Source organism: Carcharhinus amblyrhynchos, unplaced genomic scaffold, assembly GCF_965287045.1.
Source record: "Carcharhinus amblyrhynchos unplaced genomic scaffold, sCarAmb.v2.hapA scaffold_853, whole genome shotgun sequence".
In the NCBI taxonomy this organism is placed as follows: Eukaryota; Metazoa; Chordata; class Chondrichthyes; order Carcharhiniformes; family Carcharhinidae; genus Carcharhinus; species Carcharhinus amblyrhynchos.
The window spans coordinates 29,951-44,655 of record NW_027650593.1 but is presented as its reverse complement, the minus strand read 5'-3'; the positions used below and the strand labels follow the sequence as shown (position 1 = coordinate 44,655).

The following is a 14,705-nucleotide window of genomic DNA, read 5'->3' as shown; positions in this document are numbered from 1 at the left end:
TGCCTGGAATGTTTGGGGTTGGGGAAGGGGTGAGTCGGGGAGGGAAGGGAATCTGTTCAGGCCATTTGAGGAATTTTCGACAGCATTGTGAGTGAGTTGTTATTGGGGACTGTGGGGTGGGAGCGGTGTGACGGCTCCAATTAGTTTGATAATCACCTTACAGTGTAATATTTCTTATAACCTGTCTGTTCCGTTGGTTACCATGTTGTGGTGTTTTCTGTACGAGTCTTAGTTTCTCTGCATCAATTTCCAGTCAGATTGTTACGAACAATTTGATAAATATTCCTGATGGGCTTTCGCAAGAGTGTGTGTGTGTGTGTGTGTGTGTGTGTGCGCGAGAGAGAGAGAGTGTGTGTGTGCGAGAGAGAGAGAGAGTGTGTGTGTGCGAGAGAGAGAGAGTGTGTGTGTGCGAGAGAGAGAGAGAGTGTGTGTGTGCGAGAGAGAGAGAGAGTGTGTGTGTGCGAGAGAGAGAGAGTGTGTGTGTGCGAGAGAGAGAGAGTGTGTGTGTGCGAGAGAGAGAGAGTGTGTGTGTGCGAGAGAGAGAGAGAGTGTGTGTGTGCGAGAGAGAGAGTGTGTGTGTGCGAGGGAGAGAGTGCGGTGTGTGCGCGGGAGAGAGAGTGCGGTGTGTGCGCGGGAGAGAGAGAGTGCGGTGTGTGCGCGAGCGTGAGAGAGAGTGCGGTGTGTGCGCGAGCGTGAGAGAGAGTGCGGTGTGCGCGCGAGCGTGAGAGAGTGCGGTGTGCGCGCGAGCGTGAGAGAGAGTGCGGTGTGCGCGCGAGCGTGAGAGAGAGTGCGGTGTGCGCGCGAGCGTGAGAGAGAGTGCGGTGTGCGCGCGAGCGTGAGAGAGAGTGCGGTGTGCGCGCGAGCGTGAGAGAGAGTGCGGTGTGCGCGCGAGCGTGAGAGAGAGTGCGGTGTGCGCGCGAGCGTGAGAGAGAGTGCGGTGTGCGCGCGAGCGTGAGAGAGAGTGCGGTGTGCGCGCGAGCGTGAGAGAGAGTGCGGTGTGCGCGCGAGCGTGAGAGAGAGTGCGGTGTGCGCGCGAGCGTGAGAGAGAGTGCGGTGTGCGCGCGAGCGTGAGAGAGAGTGCGGTGTGCGCGCGAGCGTGAGAGAGAGTGCGGTGTGCGCGCGAGCGTGAGAGAGAGTGCGGTGTGCGCGCGAGCGTGAGAGAGAGTGCGGTGTGCGCGCGAGCGTGAGAGAGAGTGCGGTGTGCGCGCGAGCGTGAGAGAGAGTGCGGTGTGCGCGCGAGCGTGAGAGAGAGTGCGGTGTGCGCGCGAGCGTGAGAGAGAGTGCGAGCGTGAGTGTCTGAGTGTGTGCCTGTGTGCGAGTGGCCATGTTTTGTTGCTCGGTATCTGGGTGTCCTGGTTACTGTTCCTGGAAGCTCCCCAACCTCTTGTTGCGACAGTCAATCTCTGGGCTATTTGTAACTTATTTACTAATGAAAAGGCCAGCCTTCAGAAATGTATTTGTAAATTTGCGAGAGTGTTTTGTTCCTGTTTTGTTTTTTCTACATGAAGAATGGAAGATTTCAGTAAAATAATCAGATTATAAATCCCTTTCTTTACTCTGCTGTTGGTGTCTTCCTGTTTCCTGCTCGGATACAGAGGTTAGAGGATCACTCAGGGCACAGAACAAGAAACAATACAGCCCAGGAACAGGCCCTTCAGTCCATCAAACCTGCACCCATACCCAGTTACTATCCCTCTATTCCCTCCCTATCCGAGTCCCCATCCAGATGCCTCTTAAATGTTGTTAATGTTCCTGCTTCCACCCCCTCCTCTGGCAGCGCGTTCCAGGCACCCACCTCTCTCTGTGTGAGAAACTTCCCCCCGCACATCTCCCTTAAACTCTCCCCCTCTCACCTTGAACCTGTGCCCCTGCCTGTATAACTGACACTTCCACCCTGGGGGAAAAGCCTCTGACTATCCACCCTGTCTGTGCCTCTCATCATTTTGTAGACCAGGTCCCCCCTCAGCCTCCGTCTTTCCAGTGAAAACAATCCGAGTTTATCTAACCTCTCCTCATAGCCAATACCCTCGAGACCAGACAACATCCTGGTGAACCTTCTTTACCTTCTCTCCAAAGCTTCCATGTCCTTCTGGTAGTGCGGTGACCAGAACTGCACACAATGCTCCAAATGCGACCTAACCAAGGTTTTATATAGCTGCAACATGATTTCCCATATCTTGTACCCAATGCCCCGGCTGATGAAGCATGCCGTATGCCTTCTTAATCACCTTGGCCACCTGTGTTGCCACTTTTCAGGAACTGTGGACCTGTACGCCCAGATCCCTCTGTATGTTAATGTTCCTCAGGGTTCTGCCATTTACAGTATAATTCACGCTTAAATCTGATCCTCCAAAATGCATCATTTCACATTTATCCGGATTAAACTCCATCTGCCATTTCTCTGCTTTTTCATTGCTGTTCCTGACTCGTTCTAGATGCCTCCTCTCACCCTCCACCCCCCTGGAAACAATATCCCTGCATCCAGCTGTCCAGCCCAAGAGAGAATTTTCTATGTTTCAATGAGATCCCCAGTGAATCCAGGCCTGATTGACCCAATCTCTCCTTGCCATCCCTGGAATCAGTCTGGTAAACCTTTGCTACACTGTCCCGATGGCAAGTTTACCCTTCTTTGGGTAAGGAAATTTGACATGTCCGCTATGACTCTCACCAACTTTTACAGATGCCCCATATAAAGCATTCTTTCTGGTTGTATCACAGCTCGGTCTGGGCTCCTGCTCTGCCCAAGACCGCAAGGAACTACAAAAGGGTCATCAATGTAGCCCAATCCATCACACAAACCAGCCTCCCATCCATTGACTCTGTCTACACTTCCCGCTGCCTCGGGAAAAGCAGCCGGTATAATTAAGGACCCCACACACCCCGGACATTCTCTCTTCCACCTTCTTCCATCGGGAAAAAGATACAAAACTCTGAGGTTCCGTACCGACCGACTCAAGAACAGCTTCTTCCCTGCTGCTGTCAGACTTTTGAATGGACCGACCTCACATTAAGTTGATCTTTCTCTACACCCTCGCTGTGACTGTAACACTACATTCTGCACCCTCTCCTTTCCTTCTCTATGAACGGTATGCTTTGTCTGTATAGCGCGCAAGAATCAATACTTTTCACTCTATCCCAATACATGTGACAATAATAAATCAAATCAAAATCAGAAGAGGACCAAAACTGCACACGTTACTCCAGGTGTGGTCTCACCAAGATCCCAGTACGGCTGCTGTAAGACATCCTCGCTCCTGTTTAAAATTCTCTTGCAATGAAGGCCAACATACCATTTGCCTTCAGAGCTGTTTGCTGTACCTGCGCGCTATCTTTCGATGAGTGGTTACAAAGACCCTCTTTTAATCAATATATTTTTCACCCTATCAGCATTTAAATAACACACTGCCATTCTGTACTTCTCCCTGAAGTGGATGACTTCACGTTTATCCATGCTATGCTGCACCCGCCATGTACCTGCCCACCAACCCACTCGTCCAAATCACCTTGAAACCTCTAATGCCCTCCTCACCATTCTCACTCCTGCCAAGCTTGGGGGCGGCATGGTAGCACAGTGGTTAACACTGCTGCCTCACAGCTTCAGGGACCTGGCTTCAATTCCGGCCTTGGGTGACTGTGTGTGTGTGTGTGTGTGTGTGTGTGTGTGTGTGTGTGGAGTTTGCACATTCTCCCTGTGTCTGCATGGGTTTCCTCCAGGTGCTCCGGTTTCCTCCCACAGTCCAAAAGATGCGCAGGTGGATTGGCCGTGCTATGTTGCCCCTTTGGGGTGGCATGGTGGCACAGTGGTTAAGCAGACTGCTGCCTTGCAGTGCCAGGTTTGATTCCTGGCACGGGTCACTGTCTGTGTGGAGTTTGCACATTCTCCTCGTGTCTGCGTGGGTTTCCTCTGGGTACTCCAGTTTCCCCTCACAGTGTAATGTGTGGGTTAGGTTGATTGGCCGTGTGAAATCGCTCGTTAGTGTAGGGGACAAGCAGGGTAAAATACCTGGGGTTCAGGGCTAGGGCCGGAGTTCAGGGCTAGGGCCTGGGTGCAGGCCTGATGAGCTGCACTGTAGGGACTCGATGAAGTTTTGTGTCATCAGCAAACTTGAAAATCTTACTTTTGGTCCCCTCATCCAAATTATTGATGTATCTTGTAAGTAGCTGGGGTCCTAAGCACTGATCCCTGTGGGAGTCCACTCGTCACTGCCTCCAAAAAAGACCCATTTATTCCTACTGTTTCCTGTCTGCTAACCGATTCTCAATCTGTGCCATGATATTACCCCCATCCCACATTCTTTAATTTTGCGCACCAACCTCTTGTGTAGGTTTTACTTCCTGTTGTCCAGAGAAAAGCTGGTACAAGCATTGGAACTCTCTGAGAATCACGCAGCGCAGAAGAGGCCCTTCGGCCCATCGAGTCTGCACTGACACATTAGAAACACCTGAACTCCCACCTAATCTCACTTACCAGCACTTGGCCCGTAGCCCTGAATGTGATGATGTGCCAAGTGCTCGTCCAGGTACTACTTAAAGGATGTGAGGCATCCCACCCTCCCAGGCAGCACATTCCAGACCCTCACCACCCTCTAGGTAAAAAATGTTACCCCCCCTCCCCCCCCATACCCACTAAACCTCCTGCCCCTCCCCTTGAACCCTGTGTCCCCCTCGTGACTGACCCTTCAACTGAGGGGAACAGCTGCTCCTTATCCACTCTGTCCGTGTCCCTCATAATCTTGTACACCTCGATTAGATCACCCCTCAGTCTTCTATGCTCCAACCAAAACAACCCAAATCTATCCAACCTTTCTCCATCGCTGAAACGCTCCATCCCAGGCAGCATCCTGGTGAATCTCCTCCGCACCCTCTCCAGTGGAATCATGTCCTTCCTATAATGTGGTGACCCAGACCTCCACACAGTGCTCCAGCTGTGGCCTCACCAAAGTTCTACAACTCCAACATGACCTCTCTGCTTCTGTAATCTGTGCCTCGATTGCTAAAGGCAAGTGTCTCATCTGCCTTTTTCACCACCCGATTAACACACCCTTAAACTCCGATGATGAAAATGAATCATCAGGGTTACTACCCTGAGTATTTTCAGTGCTTTGTACAGTGTGGGTAACATTGAAAATGAGTTGTCAGTACCTGCTTTTCTCAGTACAATAGGAAGTAAAACCTTCAATTTGCTCCAGATTCATTCAGCAAAGCTGGAACCAAATCTTATGATGTCTTAGCAAAGATCCTTGAAGAGATTACTCTCCAAAGCCACGAATTATCGCGGAACAGTTTCGGTTCCACCGAAGGAATCAGCTGGAAGGGGAAAGCATCGCTCAATTTCAAAAGGCTGGCACAACATTGTGAGTTTGGGGAGTCGTCAGACGATACTCTTCAAGATCGACTAGTTTGCGGTCTCCAAAATGAGGCTATCCCAAAGAAGATTGCTTACTGAAGAATCTTTGATGTTTAAAGACCCTTTCCTGTCAGTGTCTTGCGTGTGCTGTCGAAAAGCAAAGAAAAATTCAAAAGAATCACTTCTATAACCCTTTTGGATTGTTGGGGAAAGAATAGTTAGGTGGCACAGTGGGTTAGCACTGCTGCCTCACAGCGCCAGGAACCTGGCTTCGATTCAGCCTCGGGTCACTGTCTGTGTGGAATCTGCACGTTCTCCCCATATCTGCATGGGTTTCCTCTGGGTGCTCCGGATTCCTCCAACAGTAAGACGTGCTGGTTAGGGTGCATTGGCCGTGCTAAATTCTCCCTCCGTGTACCTGAATAGGTGCTGGAGTGTGGCAACTAGGGGATTTTCACAGTAACTTCATTGCAGTGTTAATGTAAGCCTACATACTAATAAATAAACTGTAAAACTTTAATGACTGTAACACTATTGGGTCACTGCCTGTGTAAAGTTTGCATGTTCTCCCCATGTCTGCATGGGTTTCCTCCGGGTGCTCCCATTTCCCCTCACACTCCAAAGATGTGCGGGTTTGGAAGATTGGCTGTGGTTAATTGCCCCTTAGTGCCGGGGGGGTCCAGCAGGGTAAATGTGTAGCGTTCTGGCATTAGGGCCTGGTGTGGGATTGTCGCCAGTGCAGGCTGGATGGCCTCCTCCCGCACTGTCAGGTTTCTGTGACAGGTCAGTTAACGGGAGCTCTTTTCCTTTCAGTTTGGTTCAGTTTCAGAAGCAGTCCTGGTTCGCGAGCAGGTTTGCAAAGTTCAATTTATCAGAAGCGATTTTTGATCAGATGGCTGGGAAAGAACAAGAATGGCTGGAGGATGGGGTGGATTTTTTTTTGTTTGGGAATGTTGGCAGAGTTAAAACATTAAGATATAGAAATAAAACAGTTGTATCAGAAAGCTTACGAGGAAAAGGAATCTGAGTGTATACCGGAATGTTATTATCTTATAAAGTAACACATGTTACATATTCAGGTGGATGATAAGTGGGCAGAGGTTCATCAAGTGGTGTTGCCAGTAGGGTATAGACAGGAAGGGTTGCAGGCAGCACGTGAGGTAAACGTGGGAGGTCATTTGGGAGCAAGGAAAACTCAAGCTAAAATACAAAAACACTCTTTATTGGCCTGGACTGTGTAGAGATGTAATTAAATTTTGTCAGTCATGTCACACGTGTCAGGTCATAGGGAAACTCAAATGGTGCTAAAACCAGCACGTTTAATAATCACGCCAGCATTTGGGGAACAATTGGTTGCGTAGGACCCCTCCCTAGAACAAATCAGTATCTTTTGACTATAATGGATGTGTTTATTAGGTTTCCAGAGGCCATTCCGTTACGGAATAGTACAGCCAAAGGGATTGCAGAGGAGTTACTTATTTTTTTTTAACCAGATACAGGCGACCCACAGAAATACAATCAGATCAAGCACCAAATTTTACATCGAAGTTATACAAGGAGGTAATGGGCAGCTGAGGTGTAAAACAAATCAACTGCGTACCATCCAGAATAGCAAGGAGCGTTCGAAAGGTGGTGTCAAACATTGACAACAATGTTGAGGGCTCATTGGGAAGATTACCCAGGGGATTGTGATAAAGGAATTCCATTTGTACTCTTTGCAATCAGGGACACACCTAATGAGGCAACCAAATTCACAGCATTTGGATTGATTTTTGGTCATGACAAAGGGTCATCTGGACTCGAAACGTCTTTCATCTCCTTCCAGATACTCCCAGACCTGCTGAGATTTTCCAGTGTTTTCCCTTTTTGGTAAGGGGGCCACTGAAATTGATTAGGGAGAAACTGGTGAGTCAGCGATCTGAGACTACGTTATGGGACCCTGTGTCAAATTTTAGGGAAAGGTTGAAAAGAGCAGATGAGTTGGTTAGACAACATTTAAAAGTGGCACAGTGTCCGATGAAACAGGAAGCGGGTAAGAAATAGAGCCATAGAGATTTACAGCATGGAAACAGGCCCTTCGGCCCAACTTATCCATTCCGCCCTTTCTTCTTAAAACCCCTAAGCTAACCCCAATTGCCCACATTTGGGCCATATCCCTCTATACCCATCGTACCCATGTAACTGTCTAAATGCTTTTTAAAAGATAAACTTGTACCTGCCTCTACTACTGCCTCCGGCAGCTCGTTCCAGACACTCACCACCCTCTGTGTGAAAAAATTGCCCCTCTGGACCCTTCTGTATCTCTCCCCTCTCACCTTAAACCTCTGCCCTCTAGTTTTAGACTCCCCTACCTTTGGGAAAAGATATTGACTATCTCGCTGATCTGTGTCCCTCATTATTTTATAGACCTCTATAAGATCACCCTTCAGCCTCCTACACGCCAGAGAAGAAAGTCCCAGTCTATCCAGCCTCTCCTATAACTCAATCCATCAAGTCCTGGTAGCATCCTAGTAAATCTTTTCTGCATTCTTTCTAGTTTAATAATATCCTTTCTATAATAGGGTGACCGGAACTGTACACAGTATTCCAAGTGTGGCCTTACCAATGTCTGCAGAAGGATCTAGATAGGCTGGGTGTCGGTCGGTACGGGACCTCAGACTTTTGTATCTTTTTCCCGATGGAAGAAGGTGGAAGAGAGAATGTCCGGGGTGTGTGGGGTCCTTAATTATACTGACTACTTTTCCTGAGGCAGCGGGAAGTGTAGACAGAGTCAATGGATGGGAGGCTGATGAAGAGGGGGATTGCTTGATGGAGGAGGAGCTAAGGCCAATGAATAAGAAAGGGGACAGAGAAAAAAATGACCTTTCTGAATGGCCTTGATTACACGCATGCAATGTGTTATCCTGCTGATCCTGTCTCGTTCTGGGAGACTATTACCAAATCGGAGCCTGTTCCTGAATATTGAGTAGGGGGCGAGGTCTGTTTCTGCATATTGAGTAGGGGTGGGGTCTATTTCTGCATATTGAGTAAGGGTGGGGTCTATTTCTGTCTATTGAGTAGGGGTGGGGTCTATTTCTGCATATTGAGTAGGGGTGGGGTCTATTTCTGCATATTGAGTAGGGGCAGGGTCTGTTTCTGCATATTGAGTAGGGGTGGGGTCTGTTTCTGCATATTGAGTAGGGGTGGGGTCTATTTCTGCATATTGAGTAGGGGTGGGGTCTATTTCTGCATATTGAGTAGGGGCAGGGTCTGTTTCTGCATATTGAGTAGGGGCGGGGTCTATTTCTGCATATTGAGTAGGGGCAGGGTCTGTTTCTGCATATTGAGTAGGGGTGGGGTCTATTTCTGCATATTGAGTAGGGGGTGGGGTCTATTTCTACATATTGAGTAGGGTGGGGTCTGTTTCTGCATATTGAGTAGGGGGCGGGGTCTATTTCTGCATATTAGAACATAAGAAATATAAGAACATAAGAAATAGGAGCAGGAGTAGGCCATCTAGCCCTTCGAGCCTGCCCCGTCATTCAATAAGATCATGGCTGATCTGTCGTGGCTCAGTTCCACATTCCCGCCCTCTCCCCATAACCCTTAATCCCCTCTCTTATCAAAAACCCATCAACCCGCGTCTTAAAAATATTTAGCGAGGCAGCCTCCACCACTTCAACGGGCAGAGAATTCCAGAGATTCACCACCCTTTGAGTGAAGAAGTTCCTCCTCAACTCCGTTCTAAACCACCCCCCCCTTTATCTTGAGGCTGTGCCCCCTAGTCCTACTGTCCTTTTTTGAGTAGGGGCGGGTCTGTTTCTGCATATTGAGTAGGGGCGGGGTCTATTTCTGCATATTGAGTAGGGGCGTGTCCATTCTGTATGTTGAGTCTGGGCCGAGTTCAGCCAATGGGTCAATGACAGAGCTTTGCCGATGGGAGGCGGGGTTGGCCTTTTACCCTCAGCCAATGGGGACCAGGAGTGGACGCGAAGCTGAGCCAATGGGAGGCGGGCTCAGGGCTGAGCCAATGGGAGGCGGGAGCGGGCGCGGAGCTGAGCCAATGGGAGGCGGACCTAGAGCTCAGCCAATGGGAGGCAGAGCAGGTGAGGGGCTGAGCCAATGGGAGGCGGGCGCGGGGCGGCTCCGGGGAAGAAGCTCGGTGGCGCCCGGCCGCCATCTTGTGAGCGCGGCCCGAGCGGCGGCGGGGACGGGGAGAGGGGAGAGAAACCACCCCATAGTCCGGGGAGAGCGCCAAAAAGCGGCTGATCGGCAGCGGGAGAGAGTGGCAACAACCCCCCCCCACCCATCTACCCTATCGCATCCATCCACCCGGCAGAGGCGGAGGCAGCAGCTCCCTGAGGGTGAGTCTGTTTATTTATTCGCGTCACAACTAAGGCTTACATTAACACTGCAATGAAGTTACTGTGAAAACCCCCTAGTCGCCGCACTCCTGTTCGGATACACTCCGAATTTAGCACGGTCAGTGCACCCTAACCTGCACATCTTTGGGCTGTGGGCGGAAACCCATGCAGACACGGGGAGAATGTACAGTCTCCGCACAGACAGTGACCCGAACCGGGAATCGAACCCGGGTCCCTGGCGCTGTGAGGCAGCAGCGCTAACCCACCGTGCCGCACGGTGAGAGAGAAATTGCAGCTTCACCAGTAACACCAGCCTCCCCCCGCGACAGCCCAGACTGACCATATCCCCCTCCCCACCCAGGGTGGGGGCGAATCTGCCTCCAGTATCCCCCCCTGCCCGGGGTGGGGGGTGAGTCTGCCTCCAGTACCCCCCCCTGCCCGGGGTGGGGGGTGAGTCTGCCTCTATCCCTTCTCCACTGTTTAAATGTATTATTTTCATCAATGTTACCCTCATTGATGGTATTAAAAATATTATTTTATTAATTTTATCCTCATTGTGTGTGCTGGGAGGGTTAAAAGTATTATTCATATCAATTTTGATTTGATTTATTATTGTCACATGTATCAGTGCACAGTGAAAAGTATTATTTCTTACGCACTCTACAGACAATTTTATCCACGTGTGTGTGTAGTAAATTAAAAATATTTTTTAATCAATTTTATCTTCATTATGTATGTGGGGTAAATTAAAAGTATTTTTATTATCAATCTTATCCTTATTGGGATCAAAAGCTTTTTTAAATCAATTTTGTCCTCTGTGTGTGAGGTGGAATTAAAATTATTAATTTTATAGTCAGAGGTTTAAAGCATGGAAATGGGTCGTGCAGCCCAACTTGTCCGTGTCACCCCGTTTTTACCATTGCGATTGTCCCACTTGCCTGCATTTGGCCCACATCACTCCAGGAAGCGTGGAAAATGTGTAAGGCTGCAGGTGAGAGTGAAACAACACAGTCCCAAGGCCCCTCTCCCCAGCTTACTGCTTGCAAATGTCTGGTCTCTGGAAACAAGCTAGACAAATTTAGAGCCAGACTCACTTTCCAAAGAGAACTGAGGGACTGCTGTGTAGTCTATTTCACAGAGACATGGCTCCATCCTGCTTCACCGGACTGTGCCCTATGACCAGAGGGCTTCTCAATCCATCGAATGGACCACACAGTGGCCTCAGGCAAGACGAGGGGAGATGGGGTCTGCTTCCTAACCAACACCTCGTGGTGCCTAGATGTAGCAACACTGGCAACTCTCTGCTTGTGTCGATGATGTGGAGTTGCCGGCATTGGACTGGGGTAAACACAGTAAGAAGTCTCACAACACCAGGTTAAAGTCCAACATGTTTATTTGGTAGTAAACGCCATTAGCTTTTGGGGTTTGCCCCTTCGTCAGGTCAACCCGAAAGCTCGTGGCGTTTACTACCAAATAAACCTGTTGGACTTTAACCTGGTGTTGTGAGACTTCTTACTGAACTTTCTGCTCCCCAGACCTAGAATACCTAACGCTAAAATGCCGCCCCTACTACCTCACTCCGTTATCCTGATAGCAGTTTACATCCCACCCCGTGCGGACACGAAGATCGCGCTGGATGAAATATACACCGCTACAAATAGGCTTAAGACGAAACATCCCAAGGCCTTGTTCATCGTGGCTGGGGACTTCAATCAGGCCAAGCTCAAGAGTGTACTACCAAGTTACTACCAGCACGTCTCCTGTCCCACCAGAGGCCCAAACATCCTAGACCATTGCTACACAAATATCAAACGTGCCTGCCGCACTAACGCCTGTCCACACTTTAGCAAATCAAACCACAAGGCTGTGTCCCTGTTCCCGGCTCACAAGAAAAAACAAATGGGAAACTCTGTAAAACAAAGTTGTGCAATGTTGGTCTGAGGAATCACATGATTCCTCTGGCACTGCTTAGAGTCAGTGGACTGGTCAATATTTAAAAACTCTGTGATCAGCCTGAATGAGTACATCACTACAGTAACTGATTTCATTAGTAAGTGTTTAGAGGACTGTGTGCCAAACAAGCACATCCTGTGTGTCCTCCAACGTGAACCCATGGATGAACAGGGATACACACTGCTTGCTGAAGTCCAGGTCAGAGGCGTTCAAGTCAGGTGACACTGACCAATACAAAGCCAGATACGATCTAAGGAGATCAAACAAAGATGCTAAAAGACAACACTATACCAGGCTAGAGTCCCAGGCTAGCCACACGGACTCCTGCCAACTGTGGCAAGGTCCGCAAGACACAACTGGCTACAAGATGAAGGCGAGTAAAATCGCCAGCTCCAACGCACTGCCCCCTGATGAACTCAATGCATTCTCGTCCGTTTTGAACAAGAGGTCGGTGAGAGCATGCTGTCCACCCTGGAAGCCCTGGATGAACCTGTATCTGGGGTCACCATTGCAGATGTCAGAGCAGCTTTCTCAAAGGTCAACTCACGGAAAGTAACTGGCCCAGATGGGGTGCCCGGACATGCACTCAGGTCCTGCACGGATCAGCGGGCGGGGGTATTCACAGACATCCTCAACCTCTCTTTACAACAATCTGAGGTCCCTATTTGCTTCAAGAAGATGACCATCATCCTGACACCTAAGAAAAACCAAGCAGCGCGCCTTAATGACTATCGGCCGGTGGCTCTGACACCCATCATTATGAAGTGCTTCTAAAGGTTAGTCATGGCACGGATCAATTCCAGCCTCCTGGATTACCTGGATCCACTACAGTTCACCTACCACCGCAACAGGTCTACAGCAGACGCCTTCTCCCTGGCCCTGCACTCAATCCTGGAACACCTAGATAACAATGGCACTGACGTCAGACTCCTATTTATTGAACTATACTATTGTTCCTATGAGATTCATCTCCAAACTCCGTGGCCTGGGCCTCGGCACCTCCCTCTGCACCTGGATCCTGAACTTCCTAACCCACAGGCCACAATCAGTAAGGATCGGCAACAACACCTCCTCCATGATCATCCTCAACACTGCTGCCCCACATAGTTGTGTTCTCAGCTCCCTACTATACTCTTTGTACACTATGACTGTGTGGCCAAATTCCCCTCTAATTTGATTTTCAAGTTTGTTGATGACACCACCGTAGCGGGTCAGATCTCAAACAATGACAAGACAGGAATGAGATGGAGAACCTGGTGAACTAGTGTGGCAACAATAATCTCTCAGTGGTGGGAAACAAGGAAATGGCTGAGGCCTTAAATTTTTTGTGTCGGTCTCCATGGTAGAGGAGACAAATAGCTTACCAAAAATTGACGGTCATGGGACTGTAGGGGGTGAGGTCCTTAAAACGATAACTATTACTAAAGAGTTAGTGCTTGGTAGGCTAATGGGATAAAGGTTGACGAGTCCTGGGCCCGGATGGAATGCATCCCAGGATACTGAAAGAAATGGCAGAAGTAATAGCAGATGCGTTAGTTGTAATTTATCAAAATTCGCTGGACTCTGGGGACGTGCCGGTGGATTGGAAAACAGCTGATGTGACGCCACTGTTTAAAAAAGGAAGTGTACTAAAGGCAGGTAACTACAGGCCGGTTAGCTTAATGTCCATAGTTGGGAAAATGCTGGAATCCATCATTAAAGAAGAAATAGCAGGACACCTGGAAAAGAGTGGTTCGATCAAGCAGACGCAGCATGGATTTGTGAAGGGAAAGTTGTGTTTGATGAACTTACTGGATTTTTATGAAGATGTAATGAGTGCGGTTGACAGGGGAACCGATGGATGCGGTGTTTTTAGATTTCCAGAAGGTGTTCGATAAGGTACCACACAAAAGGTTGCTGCAGAAGATTAAGGTACATGGAGTTGGGGGTAAGGTGTTAGTGTGGATTGAGGATTGGCTATCTAACAGGAAGCAGAGAGTTGGAATAAATGGGTGCTTTTCTGGTTGGCAGTTGGTGACTAGTGGCGTTGCGCAGGGATCAGTGCCAAGACCTCAACTGTTTACCATATACGTAGACAATCTGGAGGAGGGGGCTGAGTGTAGGGTAACAAAGTTTGCTGATGACACGAAGATGAGTGGAAAAGCGAATTGCGTGGAGGACGCGGAAAATCTACAGAGAGATTTGGATAGGCTGAGTGACTGAGCGAGGATCTGGCAGATGGAGTATAGCGTTGGCAAGTGTGAGGTTATCCACTTTGGAAGGAATAATAGTAAAATGGACTATTATTTAAATGGTGATAAATTGCAACATGCCACTGTGCAGAGGGACCTGGGCGTCCTTGTGCACGAGTCGCAAAAACCCAGTCTGCAGGTGCAGCAAGTGATCAAGAAGGCGAATGGAATGTTGGCCTTTATAGCGAGGGGGATAGAATATAAAAGCAGGGAGGTCTTGCTGCAACTGTACAGGGTACTGGTGAGACCGCAGCTGGAGTACTGTGTGCAGTTTTGGTCCCGTATTTGTGAAAGGATATATTGGCCTTAAAGGGGGTGCAGAGAAGGTTCACCAGGCTGATACCAGAGATGAGTATGGTATGGTGGGGAGGTCCTATGAGGAGAGACTGAGGGATTTAGGGTTGTTTTCGTTGGAAAGAAGGCGGCTAAGAGGGGATCTTATTGAAAATAAGATGATTAGAGGTTTAGATAGGGTGGATAGTGATAGCCTTTTTCCTCGGATGGAGAAAGCTAGCACGAGGGGGCATGGCTTTAAATTAAGGGGGGGTAGCTACAGGACGGATGTCAGGGGTAGGTTCTTTACCCAGCGTGTGGTGAGGGATTGGAATGCCCTGCCTGCTGCAGTTGTAAATGCGCCTAGTTTGGGGGCGTTTAAGAGATCTATGGATAGGTTTATGGACGAAAAGGGATTGGTATAGGCTAGTGGGTCATTGTTTTTGTAACTGGTCGGCGCAACATCGTGGGCCGAAGGGCCTGTTCTGCGCTGTAATGTTCTATGTTCTATGAGGGGGTTAGCTTATGAAGAGAGATTGAATAGACTGGGTCTGTACT

The 14,705-nt window shown here is 49.1% G+C and overlaps 1 protein-coding gene across 1 annotated transcript in view; it reads left to right on the top strand.

Annotated features, from left to right (window-relative positions):
• Window positions 1-9,490: 9,490 nt before the first annotated feature.
• The window catches only part of LOC145340224 (RNA-binding protein 10-like), a gene marked incomplete at its 3' end in the record, with an annotated part of 34,012 nt that continues 28,797 nt past the window's right edge, over window positions 9,491-14,705 (top strand). Inside the window, exon 1 of the mRNA XM_080184651.1 lies at window positions 9,491-9,690. The remainder of the gene's footprint in view (window positions 9,691-14,705) is intronic.